The sequence below is a fragment of the Peromyscus eremicus genome, chromosome 17 (genome assembly GCF_949786415.1).
Source record: "Peromyscus eremicus chromosome 17, PerEre_H2_v1, whole genome shotgun sequence".
Taxonomy (NCBI): domain Eukaryota; kingdom Metazoa; phylum Chordata; class Mammalia; order Rodentia; family Cricetidae; genus Peromyscus; species Peromyscus eremicus.
The window spans coordinates 54,689,746-54,701,995 of NC_081433.1; the positions used below are offsets into that span (position 1 = coordinate 54,689,746).

General features: G+C 40.8%; 1 long non-coding RNA gene across 1 annotated transcript; it reads left to right on the top strand.

Annotated features, from left to right (window-relative positions):
- The first annotated feature begins 1,137 nt into the window (after window positions 1-1,137).
- LOC131894055 (uncharacterized) lies at window positions 1,138-7,420 on the top strand. The gene is made up of 4 exons (XR_009374829.1): window positions 1,138-1,309; window positions 1,746-1,791; window positions 6,528-6,665; window positions 7,308-7,420. It is a non-coding gene; the product is annotated as an uncharacterized LOC131894055 (long non-coding RNA).
- Window positions 7,421-12,250: the final 4,830 nt, after the last annotated feature.

Genomic DNA, 12,250 nt, shown 5'->3' on the forward strand with positions numbered 1-12,250 from the left:
TAGAAGTTAACCTTCCAGAGTAGTAGTATCAGTCTGTTTCCTATTACTACAGTAAAATACCTGAAGTTAGACAACATATACAGAAACTAAATTTATCTAGCTCACAGTTCAAGAGGTTAAAAGTTCAATGGCATAATGTTGGTCCTGGTTAGGGTCCCTGGTTGTCTTACCTTGTGATGGTGGCATAGTTCCTGTGAGAGGTATAGATCACGTGACCAAAGAAGAAGCCAAAGCAAGGAGAAAGCCAGGCTTTTTTCTTCATGAGAATTAACCAGGGTTTCCACTGGAAGTACCTTAATCTCGCAAGGGGCAGGCAGCATCCCTAATGATTCCCTGCTTGTCTCAGTTACTCCCAGCTCCCAACATCTCCCAGTGTCAGCACACTGGGGATCAAGTTTCTAGCACAGGAACCTTTCAGGGGATGAATCACATCCAAACTATAGCAACAAGGCTGAAAAAGGATTAAATCACTTTATTTTCAAAGAAAGGAGAAACCCCAAATGGTCAAAGGCCTGAGCTACCTGGATGACCATTTATTTCTAGAGCTTCCAGTATGCAGGGTCTTTCAGTCGCAAGTCTCATTTCTGACTGAGTTTTATTTGTTAACTTAAGCAAGAACCATGCAAATCCTTGTCAGGGAAACATGCCTAAGTAAAAGCAATATATTACAAATGACATCTTTACTTGGGATGATGATTTTTCTCTTCTCGGAGTTACATAAATCTTATCTTGCATCCAGTGAGTCATCAAGCGTTATTGCTAATTGCTCACAAATTGGAATTAAAATTTTATAGCTTGAAATAATGATGTTTGCTGTTCCAGTGTTACGTGGGTGGCAGTCCATGCCTGTGTAGCAGCCTGCATTGTGCTTCAGTGGTGGGAAGGTTAAATTAGTCCACTGCACTAGAAAAGGAAGGATTTTTTTCTTCCCCTGTAATGGATGAAATGTCAACCTGAAGCCAAGGATTTTTAAGATCTTCAAATAAACCTGTGTGTTGTTTATGAATTATTCATGGTGGACTCTGGGCTTCCATCGCTTGGTGTAGCTGTCAAGAGAAAATGAAAGACATAGATCAACACAGCAATAACTTTACTTTTGTATTTATAAAGTTGATCCCTTTTCAAATTCTTCCAGATTTCTGTACTGAGTTATGTGTCTATCATGCGCATTCCTCAAAAGTCACATTCTTGAGGGCATGATGGCCTTCCTGGAAGGATATGACAGCAGTATTGTCACAGATGGCTCTGCACACTTTCTCAGGCTGAAACACTTGAAAGGGCTTTGTTTTCAGAGGAGCCAATCAGTGAGGTGAGTGCGATAAAAACAATGCATGCAGAATTTGTCTGGTTGGGTTGATTTCCCCAAAGTCTTGTCCTTTACATGTAAAGCTCATCGAAGCTGTAACAACTCTGCAGTGTGCTGACTGAGTAGGATGCCCTAATTTCAACATACCATTTGACAAAAATCTATTCGTATCTTTTCTTACTTTCTTGTTATTTTCAGATGTGAATTTATAGTTAGATTTTTTAAAAGCTTCTGTGGATGAAGCAACATTGGCTACATGTATAGGTCAAGATTGAACATCCATGTGTAGGTCATAGTCCCCCCTGGGAGGGGCTACTACTCTTGTTTCACTAAATGGACATGTGGTTGAACTGCCTTCTGAATATTTATGTGCATACCTATACATTAGTGTACCTTCCTTTTTGGCCAAAAAAGTTTTTTTTCCTTTTTTTTCCCTCAGTGGCTAGAGGACAGTGAAGTGGTCAAAGCACTGAAAACAGTGACTGGTGAGTTCTCAGCCCTAAACAGAAAGAACATCCATATCAACCCCCTTATGGCTTTTGGAACATCATGGAAAGGGAGCAGACAAGCATGGGAAAGAGTGCTGTAGAATGTTGTCTTCAGGACGATGGCAGGGTCATTGCACTCATTACAGCAACTACAGTTATGTTCACAAGATTATGTCAGTCAGCTGGGTATGCTGGCATACACCTTTAATCCCAGCATTTCTGGAGGCAGAGGAACGCAGACATCTGAGTCTGAGGTCAGCTTGGTCTGCATAGTGAGATTTGGTCTCAGGAAGTAGAAGAAGAAGAGGAGGAGAATGAGAAGAAGAAGAGGAGGAGAAGAAAAAGAAGGAAGAAGAAGAGGAGGAAGAGAAGGAAGACGAGGACAAGGAGGAGGAAGAAGGGGGAGGAAGGGGGAAAGAGAGGAAAAGGAAGAAGAGGAAGAGAAGAAAAGGATCAAGCCAGTCAGTAATTCAAGTCAGGGGTGGGGGAGGGACTTAAGAGTCATTTTTCTTTGGGGATGTGGCCAGTGGAAGGCTGTCTACACTCATGTGTAGCACTAGTTGGACTCAGTAGGTGTGGTGGTCTGAATAGGTATGGTCCCATAGATTCATGTGTTTGAATATTTGGCCCATAAGGAGTGGCACTATTGGGAAGTGTGGCCTTGTTGGAAGAAGTGTGTCACCGTAGGGGTGGGCTTTGAGGTCTCAAATGCTCAAGATACACCTAGTATGGTACACAGTCTCCTTCTGCTGCCTGTGGATCAAGATGTAGAACTTTCAGTTCCTTCTCCAGCACCATGTCTGCCTGCATGCCTCCAAGCTTCTTGCCATGGACTAAACCTCTGAAACTGTAAGCCAGCCCCAGCGAAATGTTTTCCTTTATAAGAGTTGTTGTGGTCATGGTGTCTCTTCACAGCAACAGAAACCCTAGATAAGACAGTAGGTTTTGAAAAAAAAATAAGAAAAAGGCATGAAGGTAGGAAGAGCTTGTATTGGGAGGTATGGGGACCTCAAGATATATTGTTAAACCTAGTGTGGTGTGGTGGCACATACCTTTAATCTCAGCACTTGGGAGGCAGAGGCACACAGATCTCTGTGAGTTCAAGGCCAATGTGTCTTCATAGTAGTTCCAGACCAGCCAGGGTTAGATGGTGAGACCTTCTAAAAGAACACAACACCACCACCACCACCAAGGGGGGAAAAGACAAAGAACAAGATACATAATTATAAAGTTGTCAAAGAAGAAATAATATTAAATTTAAAAAGAATGAACATCCATTGTTCTCTTGCTATTGGATAAGCTAGGATGTACTTGGGACCATGAAGTCAATCGTAAAGAGAAATTGTCAAAGACAGAAAAGCAGATGTCCTAGAATCATGAGACCAGTGGAATAGAAAGATGTCACAGGCTTTGCATTTCCCTAAAAAGTCCTGGACATAAGTGTCGCTTTCTCCTTTTCCTGAATGTTGGCTTGGAGGTTAAATGCTGCAGCGAAAAGAGCTTGCATTTTGATTCTTTCATGCCTGAGTTCCAGTTTAGTTCCTGATTTTACTGAGATTATTCAGACAATTTTTGTTTGTCTAGCCTCAGTTTCCTTATCTGGAAATTATAGTTAATATTTGTATGAGTCAGGGTTCCCCAGAGCAACAGAACTTATACATTGAATCTCTCTCTCTCTCTCTCATATACATATATGGGATTTCTTAGAAAGATTTACAGCCTGTGGTCCAGCTTGTCCAACAATGGTTGGCTGTGAACAGAAAGTCCAAGTATCCAGTAGTTGCTCAGTTCCCAAGGCTGGATGTGTAGGCTGGTCCTCTGTATACACTGGAATGTCTAGCAGCAGGCTCTAATGCCAGTGAAGGAATGGACTTGCTAGCAAGGCCAGGGCAAGCAGGTTAAGAGCAAAAGCTTCCTTCTTCCATGTCCTCATACAATAGGTACCAGCAGAAGGTGTGGCCCCCATTAAAGGTGTGTCTTTTCCCAGCTAGAAACACCTGGATTAAAGTCCTAGCTTTTCCTAACTCAAAGATCCAGGTAAGAAATGGACCTTCCCACTTCAAATTGAGCAAAAATTTCCTCACAGGTCTGCCCTCCATTTTGGGGTTTTAGTTCCAAATGTAGTAAAGTTGATCACCAAGAATAGCCATCACAATAATATTTAAAATAAAAAAAATTGTGAGAATTATATGATAACTGTCCTAATTAGGGTTACTATTGCTGTGATAAAAGCCCATGATGAAACACTGTGACCAAAGCAACTTGGGGAGGAAAGGATTCATTTCAGCTTACATTTCCAGGTAACAGTCCATCACTGAAACAAGTCAGGCCAGCAACTCAAACAGGACAGGAACCTGGAGGCAGGAGCTGATACAGAGGCTCTGGAGGGGTTCTGCTTACAGGCTTGCTCCTCATGGCTTGCTCAGACTGCTTTCCTACAGAGCCTAGGACCATTAGCCAGGGGTGGCATCACCCACAATGAGCTGGGCCCTCCCATCAATCACCAATTAAGAAAATGCCTTACAGCCAGATTTTATTTTCTCAGTTGGGGTTCCCTCCTTTCAGATAGCTCTAGCTTGTGTCAAATTGACATAAAACTAGCCAGCACAGGTATGAATGTAGAAAGGACCGACAGAACAGTATTTATTGTGTCCTATGTGATTCGACACCCCTTTCTCAACTGTCCTAACACTGTGATATGTCCTCCTTCTCATATTGATCATTTAATTCTCCCTTCAGTTTGAAGTTCAGGGAACTGGGGACATGTTGGCTTCTAAATATCTAGCAATAGTTGTGTCTGTACCATATAACTAGTAAAAAAGTAAACATTTGTTGAGTCTATTTAATACTTCTTCCTTTTTTTAAAAATTGTATTTTATTTTATTTTACAACATAATTTAATTCTACATATCAGCCACGGATTCCCTTGTCCTCCCCCTCCTGTTACCCCCCGCACATTCCTCCCAGCCCACCCCCCATTCCCATCTCCTCCAGGGCAAAGACTCCCCCGAGGATTGAGATCAACCTGGTAGACTCAGTCCAGGCAGGTCCAGTCCCCTCCTCCCAGGCCGAGCCAAGCGGCCCTGCATAAGCCCCAGGTTTCAAACAGCAACTCATGCACTGAGCACAGGACCCAGTCCCACTGCCTGGATGCCTCCCAGACAGATCAAGCCAATCATCTGTCTCACCCATTCAGAGGGCCTGATCCAGTTGGGGGCCCCTCAGCCATTTTTTTTTAAACTAAGCTAAAGTTGTTTCTTTATCTTTCAAATAGGGACCGAAAAATGCCAACATTAAAAATATAGAGTGGGATATGTTAATGATTGATAATAAAACGCAAAATTAGCTGAGCCACAGAGTACAAAGTGAGGTGGTAGGCTGTATCACTCCAGTCTAGAATGAATGGTCTGGGAAATTTGTTAGTGAAGGTCCTGTTTGCAGTGGTTTCTAACTCTTTAGCAGACATGCTGGCAAAATGTCAGGGTATTGGAATATGTTGGCTCCTCTCACCCCCTGAAGTGCTCCAAGAAAGACAAAGGCCTTCAAAAATTGCTGTATTAACGTGGATGGACGAGAACAAAGCAAGTAGATTGGTTTATTTATTTATTTTTTTAAGCCTGTTTGAGATTGTACTCGGAAGTCTAAGACAAATAAGCCCCAGGAAATTGCCTCTCCTCATTTTAGACTCCACCTGCAGGCAGTAGTATACATTTACTGGGCTCCAATTAAGAACCATGTGGCAATAAATTTGTATGTTTTATCCTTGATTTACCCTTTAGGCTTCAGACCTACATAGAATATAACTTTATTTTAAGCTTGAGCTTACAAAAGATCTCAAATTGAAGAGCCCCAAACTAATTATGACTCCTGCCTTTTGCTTTCTGTTTTCTGGTCTCCCTTCTATCTCAAAAATTACACCAATTTCCATTCAAATACATGTTCCATTGAAGAAGATTGTGTCCTTGCTCTGTGTCTTTTTTTTTTGCCATCTGTATTAGCTTCTGGTTGCTTCCCCAGTATTTAGCCACATACTTAGTAGCATGAAGCATATCTTATATCCAGTTCTTTAGTTCAGAAACCTGGTACCATGTGGACGAACTGTCTGTTTAGGGTCTCACAGACAAAGCAGAAGGTATTAGTCAGGCCTGCCGCTGTCGTCTGGGCCTTGGTTTTCTTCCAAACATACCCAAGCCATCTCATAGCTCCTTATCTTCTTGGGGCATCTTAAGATAACCTCATCTCCTATTTCTGCTGCAATTAATCTGCAATTAATCAAGAATTAATTAGTATTTAAAAATAAATCAAACAAAGCATTAATTACTTGTCCCTAGTTCTTGATAGAGTTCTAAAATCTGTATTCTTTAATTTGCATGAGTAATGTGACTCCTGGTTGGTTGGCCCCTACATGCTTTCAGGATGGGCAGTGATTGCCAAAGGACCAATCATGTGATTAGAAGGTTGGGCCTTTTAAATTTGCACCCTCTAGAGGCCCTTGACCTCTAAGGAGGATAGAAGGGCTGTAATATAAGAGAATCCTCACTAAAACTACTAAACATGGCTCAGAGACTTCTGGTTGTTTGGCACATCAGAGGGTTAGGAGGTGACATATTAAAAGGTATGCAAACTCCACAGACTTTCACAGTCATGTGACTGCAGGTTTATTTGTATCATGTGCATTTCACAGTGAAGCCAGAACAGCCCATTTCTGTTTCTTTGTTTTCTTGTCTTTCTAGAGACCCAACCCAACCCGGGGACTTGCGCATGCTCGGCAGGTGTTCCACCAGTGAGCTGCTTCCCCAACCTCTGTATCAAGGGCACTTGAACCTGTGGTCATACTTGCTTTTCTTCTGGGATGAACACTTGTCCTAAGGGTAAATGAGTTTCTACCGTTGTGAAGGCAATTTTGAGAAATCAGTCATTAGTCAGAGAAATATGAACTGTGAGCATGTGGAAAGTACAAAGAAAAACTGCAGCGGAGAGGCAGAGGGGAGAAGGGGAGTCGGGGGCAGTGATAATCAATCTTATTTGGAAAGGGGCATAGAAAATTTGTGTACAGGAACTCTCTGAAAAGCCTCATTTCTAGCTGTATTCTAAAGCCTTGGATCAGCTTTTCCCTTGGCTACTGGAAAGGCCCTAATATCCTCCTAGTAAATCTTGGTTTTCCCATTAATTACTTGCAACAATGAGAACCAATATTTATTCCTTAGTTCCTTTGACAGGCATTGCCGAACTCTTACATGCATCAATCACTTTGCTGTTGCCGAGGAGGACAGGGATGCTTACCTTCAGAGGGACAAGCACCACGGAAAGAAAGTAAAGGTCCCTTTAGGAATGATGTGTAGGAGACATTAATCCACAGACTTCATTGTGCATGGTCTGTATTTGTAGCTAATCAGAAATTGAAGGAGAAGCAATACTCTGGCTTTCTTATGTTTTATCTAATTAGAGGATGATTATTCTGATATTATGGTTTGGCATATGAAAGGAAAGGACATATCTAATTTGTATTACAGAGGCATCGGTGGAAAACCTGACCTGGAGCAATACATCATTAACAATGTGTGTACTTTTCAACTAGTGTTAAGCATCAGCAAACAGCAGGTGCTAGGAGAAAGGAGGAAGAAGAGGTCTAACCACTTGCAAGAAATAAAGCTTTCTGTAGGAAGAAGAGGAAAACAAGGCTGGAAAGTAGAATGCCTTCCTACTATCCTTAGTACGTTTGAATTGTATTCTCTACACAATGGAAATCTATATACATACACATGTATCTACTAATCATAGAGTAAATGTTTAGGGCCAAGATTTTTGTTTTAATGACATATATGCTTTGATACTTGCAATGGCTCTTCTTGGTTGTAAATTTGACTACATCTAGAATTAACTAAAATCCAAATGACTGGGTATACCTGTGAGTGGGATTGTGTGTGTGTGTGTGTGTGTGTGTGTGTTTGTGTCTTTCTTTTTATTTATTCTTCTCTCATGCTTTACATCTTCACCAGGGTTTCCCCTCCCTCCCTCCTCCCCTCACTCCCTCCTCCCCTCACTCCCTCCTCCCCTCACTCCCTCCTCCCCTCACTCCCTCCTCCCCTCACTCCCTCCTCCCCTCACTCCCTCCTCCCCTCACTCCCTCCTCCCCTCACTCCCTCCTCCCCTCACTCCCTCCTCTCCTCACTCCCTCCTCCCCTCACTCCCTCCTCCTCTCACTCCCTCCTCCCCTCACTCCTTCCTCCCCTCACTCCCTCCTCCCCTCTCCCCCAGATCCACTCCTCCTCTGCTTCCCTTTAGAAAAAGAGCAGGCTTCCCAGGGATATTAACCAAACATAGCATAACATGTTATAATAAGACTAGGTACAAACCCTCATGTCAAGGTTGGATGAGGCAACCTTGTAGGAGGAAAGGGTCCCAAGAGCAGGCAAAAGAGAGACAGCCCCCCCCATACACTCCCACTCGTAGATTCCCATAAGAACACCAAAACTGCAGAGGACCTAGGTCAGACCCATCCAGGCCCTGTGATTGTCCCTTCAGTCTCTGTACGTCCCTGTGAGCCCTGCTTAGTTGACTATGTGGGTCACGTTCTCTCAATCATTTGCAGTGGGAAAACTCACTTCTAATCTGGATTTTTGAGGTCAGAACACACACCTTTAATTCATATCTTTTGAGGTGGGAAAAGCCACCTTTAATCTGGGCCACACCTTCTGCTGGCAGCCCATATAAAGGACAAGGAGGAAGGAAGCTATATCTTTGCCTGTTTGTTCTCACTCTCTGTCAAGTCCATTCCTTCACTGGCATTAGAGCCTACTTCTTCAGGATTCTGGCCTATACTGAAGACCAGCTGGGACATCCAGCCTCATGGCCTGACTGGATTCTTAGACCTTTTGTTGGTAGACAGCCATTGTTGGGTTAGCTGGACCACAGCCTGTAAAAAATTCTAATAAACACACACACACACACACACACACACACACACACACACACACACACACACACACCACACATTCTATTAAGTTTTGTTCCTTTAGAGAACCTGAATAATACAGCACTAAAAAGGTATGTAACGTTTTCACGTTTTTGTGAGACTTAGTAATGAGACTGGTAACGTACACTTACCATGCCCATGTCTTCTAGTCATGCTCCTTAGGGATTAATTTTAGAAAAAGCAAGGAGAATAGGTCATTAATGGATCTGGTTTCCTGATCAATACAGCACTGACTATCTTTGTGAAGCCCTGGGGAGGCTCACACGCCATGTCTGAAAACATACTAATTGGATACTAGCCTTCAAAGTTAGCTGTGTTATTTAACTTTAGCAATTTCCAGCAGATGTTCTTTACCATCTAAAAACAGGATGCAGGTTACAAGCTCGGTAAGGTGAAACCTAGATGGGAGGCATTTATACAAAACTGGGAGGAAAAGGTGAAGTCTAGTCCAACTTAGATTTGTGTTCTAGAAGGAATGTGAAAGAACAGAAGGAATGAACTGAGAGAAACAAGGCAGGTGATGTGACGTCAATGCTACCAAAGCACAGAAACCATAGATGATTCCCATAATGTGAGGATTCTAGGCTTTGTGTAACCAGTTTCTAAGCTACAGATAGATGCTAGTTGTTCATGTTCTGTCTTAAAAAGATGACATAGACTCAGTCAGCATTTTCATAAAGCTTTTCATGACTACTCTCCTACCTTGGGCATTTTCCTTGGCTTTCATGATCCATCCTTTAGAAAATTTTACCTCACAACTTTGCAAGCCATGTCAGCTAACTGCACGCCACTTGCCCAATTTCAAGTTCGGTATACTTGCTGAAGAAAATGCATTTGTGCATAATGAAAATGGAGTAGCAGAACTGGTTTTGACTGTGTGATAAGGTGAAGGCTTGGTGAACTCAACCATGATCAAAATAGGGCTGACTCATACTGTTGCTATGAGAAACAGCCAAACTACTCATTGTACTGTCAAGGATACCATTATCATAATACTCAGAAATTAAATAAGGCTTTAAAAGAGAAGCTCATATGAATTACAATTTTAATTCTTTTATTAAATTGACCAATTAGAGATTTATTAGATTTTACTGACAACTAGTTAAATTGATTGTTTTTATGTGATGAGTCGATGAGTCATTGTTTGATAATAAATGACAACCTAATTGGCTTCATTTATCATTCTGTAGACACAGCTTTAATCTCTCAGAAATGTAACACTTGAGCACAGGAAGTTCATTACAGTCAAATAATTACTCTGTCCATGTTAACATTTGATTTACCTAATTTTATAAATAAAAACAAATTAAAATGGACTACGTGTTTAAAAAGCTTACTCTGACATTTCCCATCTATCTACTGAACCTTCTCTTCAAGACAGAACACCAAAATGTACCCAAGAAATAAAAAATAATAATAATTCCGTTATAGAATCAGTTACTTAGTTAAAAAAATATTTCTACTCACATGTGAATAAAAATGTGTCTACCATATTTCAGATTTCTAATATAAATGTCACTAAGACCTTTCACTTTTCTCTTAGAATTAGGAAGTCAAATATCATGATTAAAACAAAAGCATTCAGGAAAAAAACCCCAAAATATCAGTATGGTGTTTTCAGAGTTTCTCATCTGCATTTAAAATTTGTATAAAGGTGAAATAATAAATATTTTAAAATCATTTTGAGTGTACTCTAATAATCTAAAATGACTGTGTGCATTTTATTCCTCCATCAAGTTCTTACCAAGCATAACAATGTTTAAGAGCTTCCTGTAAGTCTGCTAGGGTTAGGAGTGGGATCCCACATTGACTAAGACAAAATCCCTAATGATACCCGTGTGGTGTGTTGTTGGAACTGATCTCCTTATCCTGAGTCTCCATATTGCTCTGTTCTGCTTTACTTTCTCTTTATAGAGTACTCATTGTCTAATGTAACAGATGGCTTATCCACTAATTCTATGTACTGTCTTCTCTAACAACATGCAAGCTTTAATACTGTCTTTCACTGTATTAAAAATTCCAAGTCACAAATAGAACCTTAGTATTATTTATCAACAAATACAATTATAACATAATTAAGGGTAGATGAATGATATGGGTTATAACTGAAAAGTTAAATAGAGGTCAGCCTTGAATTTACAGATTAATTTGAGTCATGGCTAAGTAATTACATGTTTTTTTACATTGGTCTTATCTGTATATGCTGTTGTGGGGATATTTGTACACTGTGTGAAGATGTATTGTTGTGATTGGTGTAATAAAAAGCTGAATAGCCAATAGCTAGGCAGGAGAGTATAGGAGGGACTTCCAGACAGAGAGAGAACTCTAGGAAGAAGAAAGGCGGACTCACCAGCCAGATGTGGAAGAAACAGGATGGACAGTACAGAGATGAGGTAACAAATCTTGTGAAAGAATGTAGATTAAAAAATATGGGTTAATTTAAGTTATAAAACCTAGTTAGGAACAAGCCTAAGCTAAGGCCAAGCTTTTATAATTAATAATGAGTCTCCAAGTCATTATCACCCCAGTGAAAAGGTATTACTACAATATGCTATGTGGGAATATTCTAGAGGAAGGAAAGTGAAAGTTTGGGGGAAAATGGATGCTTTCCAAGGACCATCGACAACATGGTTTTTAGCAGAACAGTTGCAGAGAGGCAGGTATGCATCTTTGAGGTATAGATGCTGTGAGTTTGCAATTTGGGTGTTAAAAGTGAATGTACTGAAGACAACTTCCACATGTTGGTAATTAGGTAGGTGTATTGGCAAGTTGTAATAGTTGTTGAGATTGAGGACTTTGTTGGAGGGACATTGAGATATTTTTCTTTTGCACAAATTTAAGCTGAAGACGTTTACTACACATTAAACTACAACAGTCAGCAAAATGACACATAGGATCATAATTCTAACAGCTACAAACTGTATGGTTAGAAGTATTTTGTTCAGAAAAACAAACACGTGAACTTGCTTACAGGTCAATGATGATGCAGTTATAATAAAGAACAAGGAAGTAAGATCTCATGATAACAATTTGAGTGCTGCTACAGAGAAGCAGCCAAGGCAGTGTATTGTTAACTTTCTGACAATTTTTAGTTCTCATTCTAGAAGCTTGCTAGAAATTTGAGGGTTTTTTTTTCTTTTAAATAACCTGCTTGGGCAGATGAATCAGGAATTTATTTCTGTGGAACTGCACAGTAGGCATCCTCAATCCAAGTGTGTAGCATGCTTCCCTCAGCTGGGGTTAAAGCAACAGAAACAGAGATGTTGCCTTAGTTAGTTTTCTATTGCTGTGAAGAAATACCATGACCACAATTCTTGTAAGGAAAACATTTAACTGGGGTAGCTTGCCTACAGTTTCAGAAGTTCAGTCCATTACCATCATGCTGGGGTCCATGGTATTGTACAGGTAGACATTGTGCTGGCTATATCTTGGTTTGCAGGGAACAAAAAGTCAACAGAACTGTCACATTGAGGGGAGCTT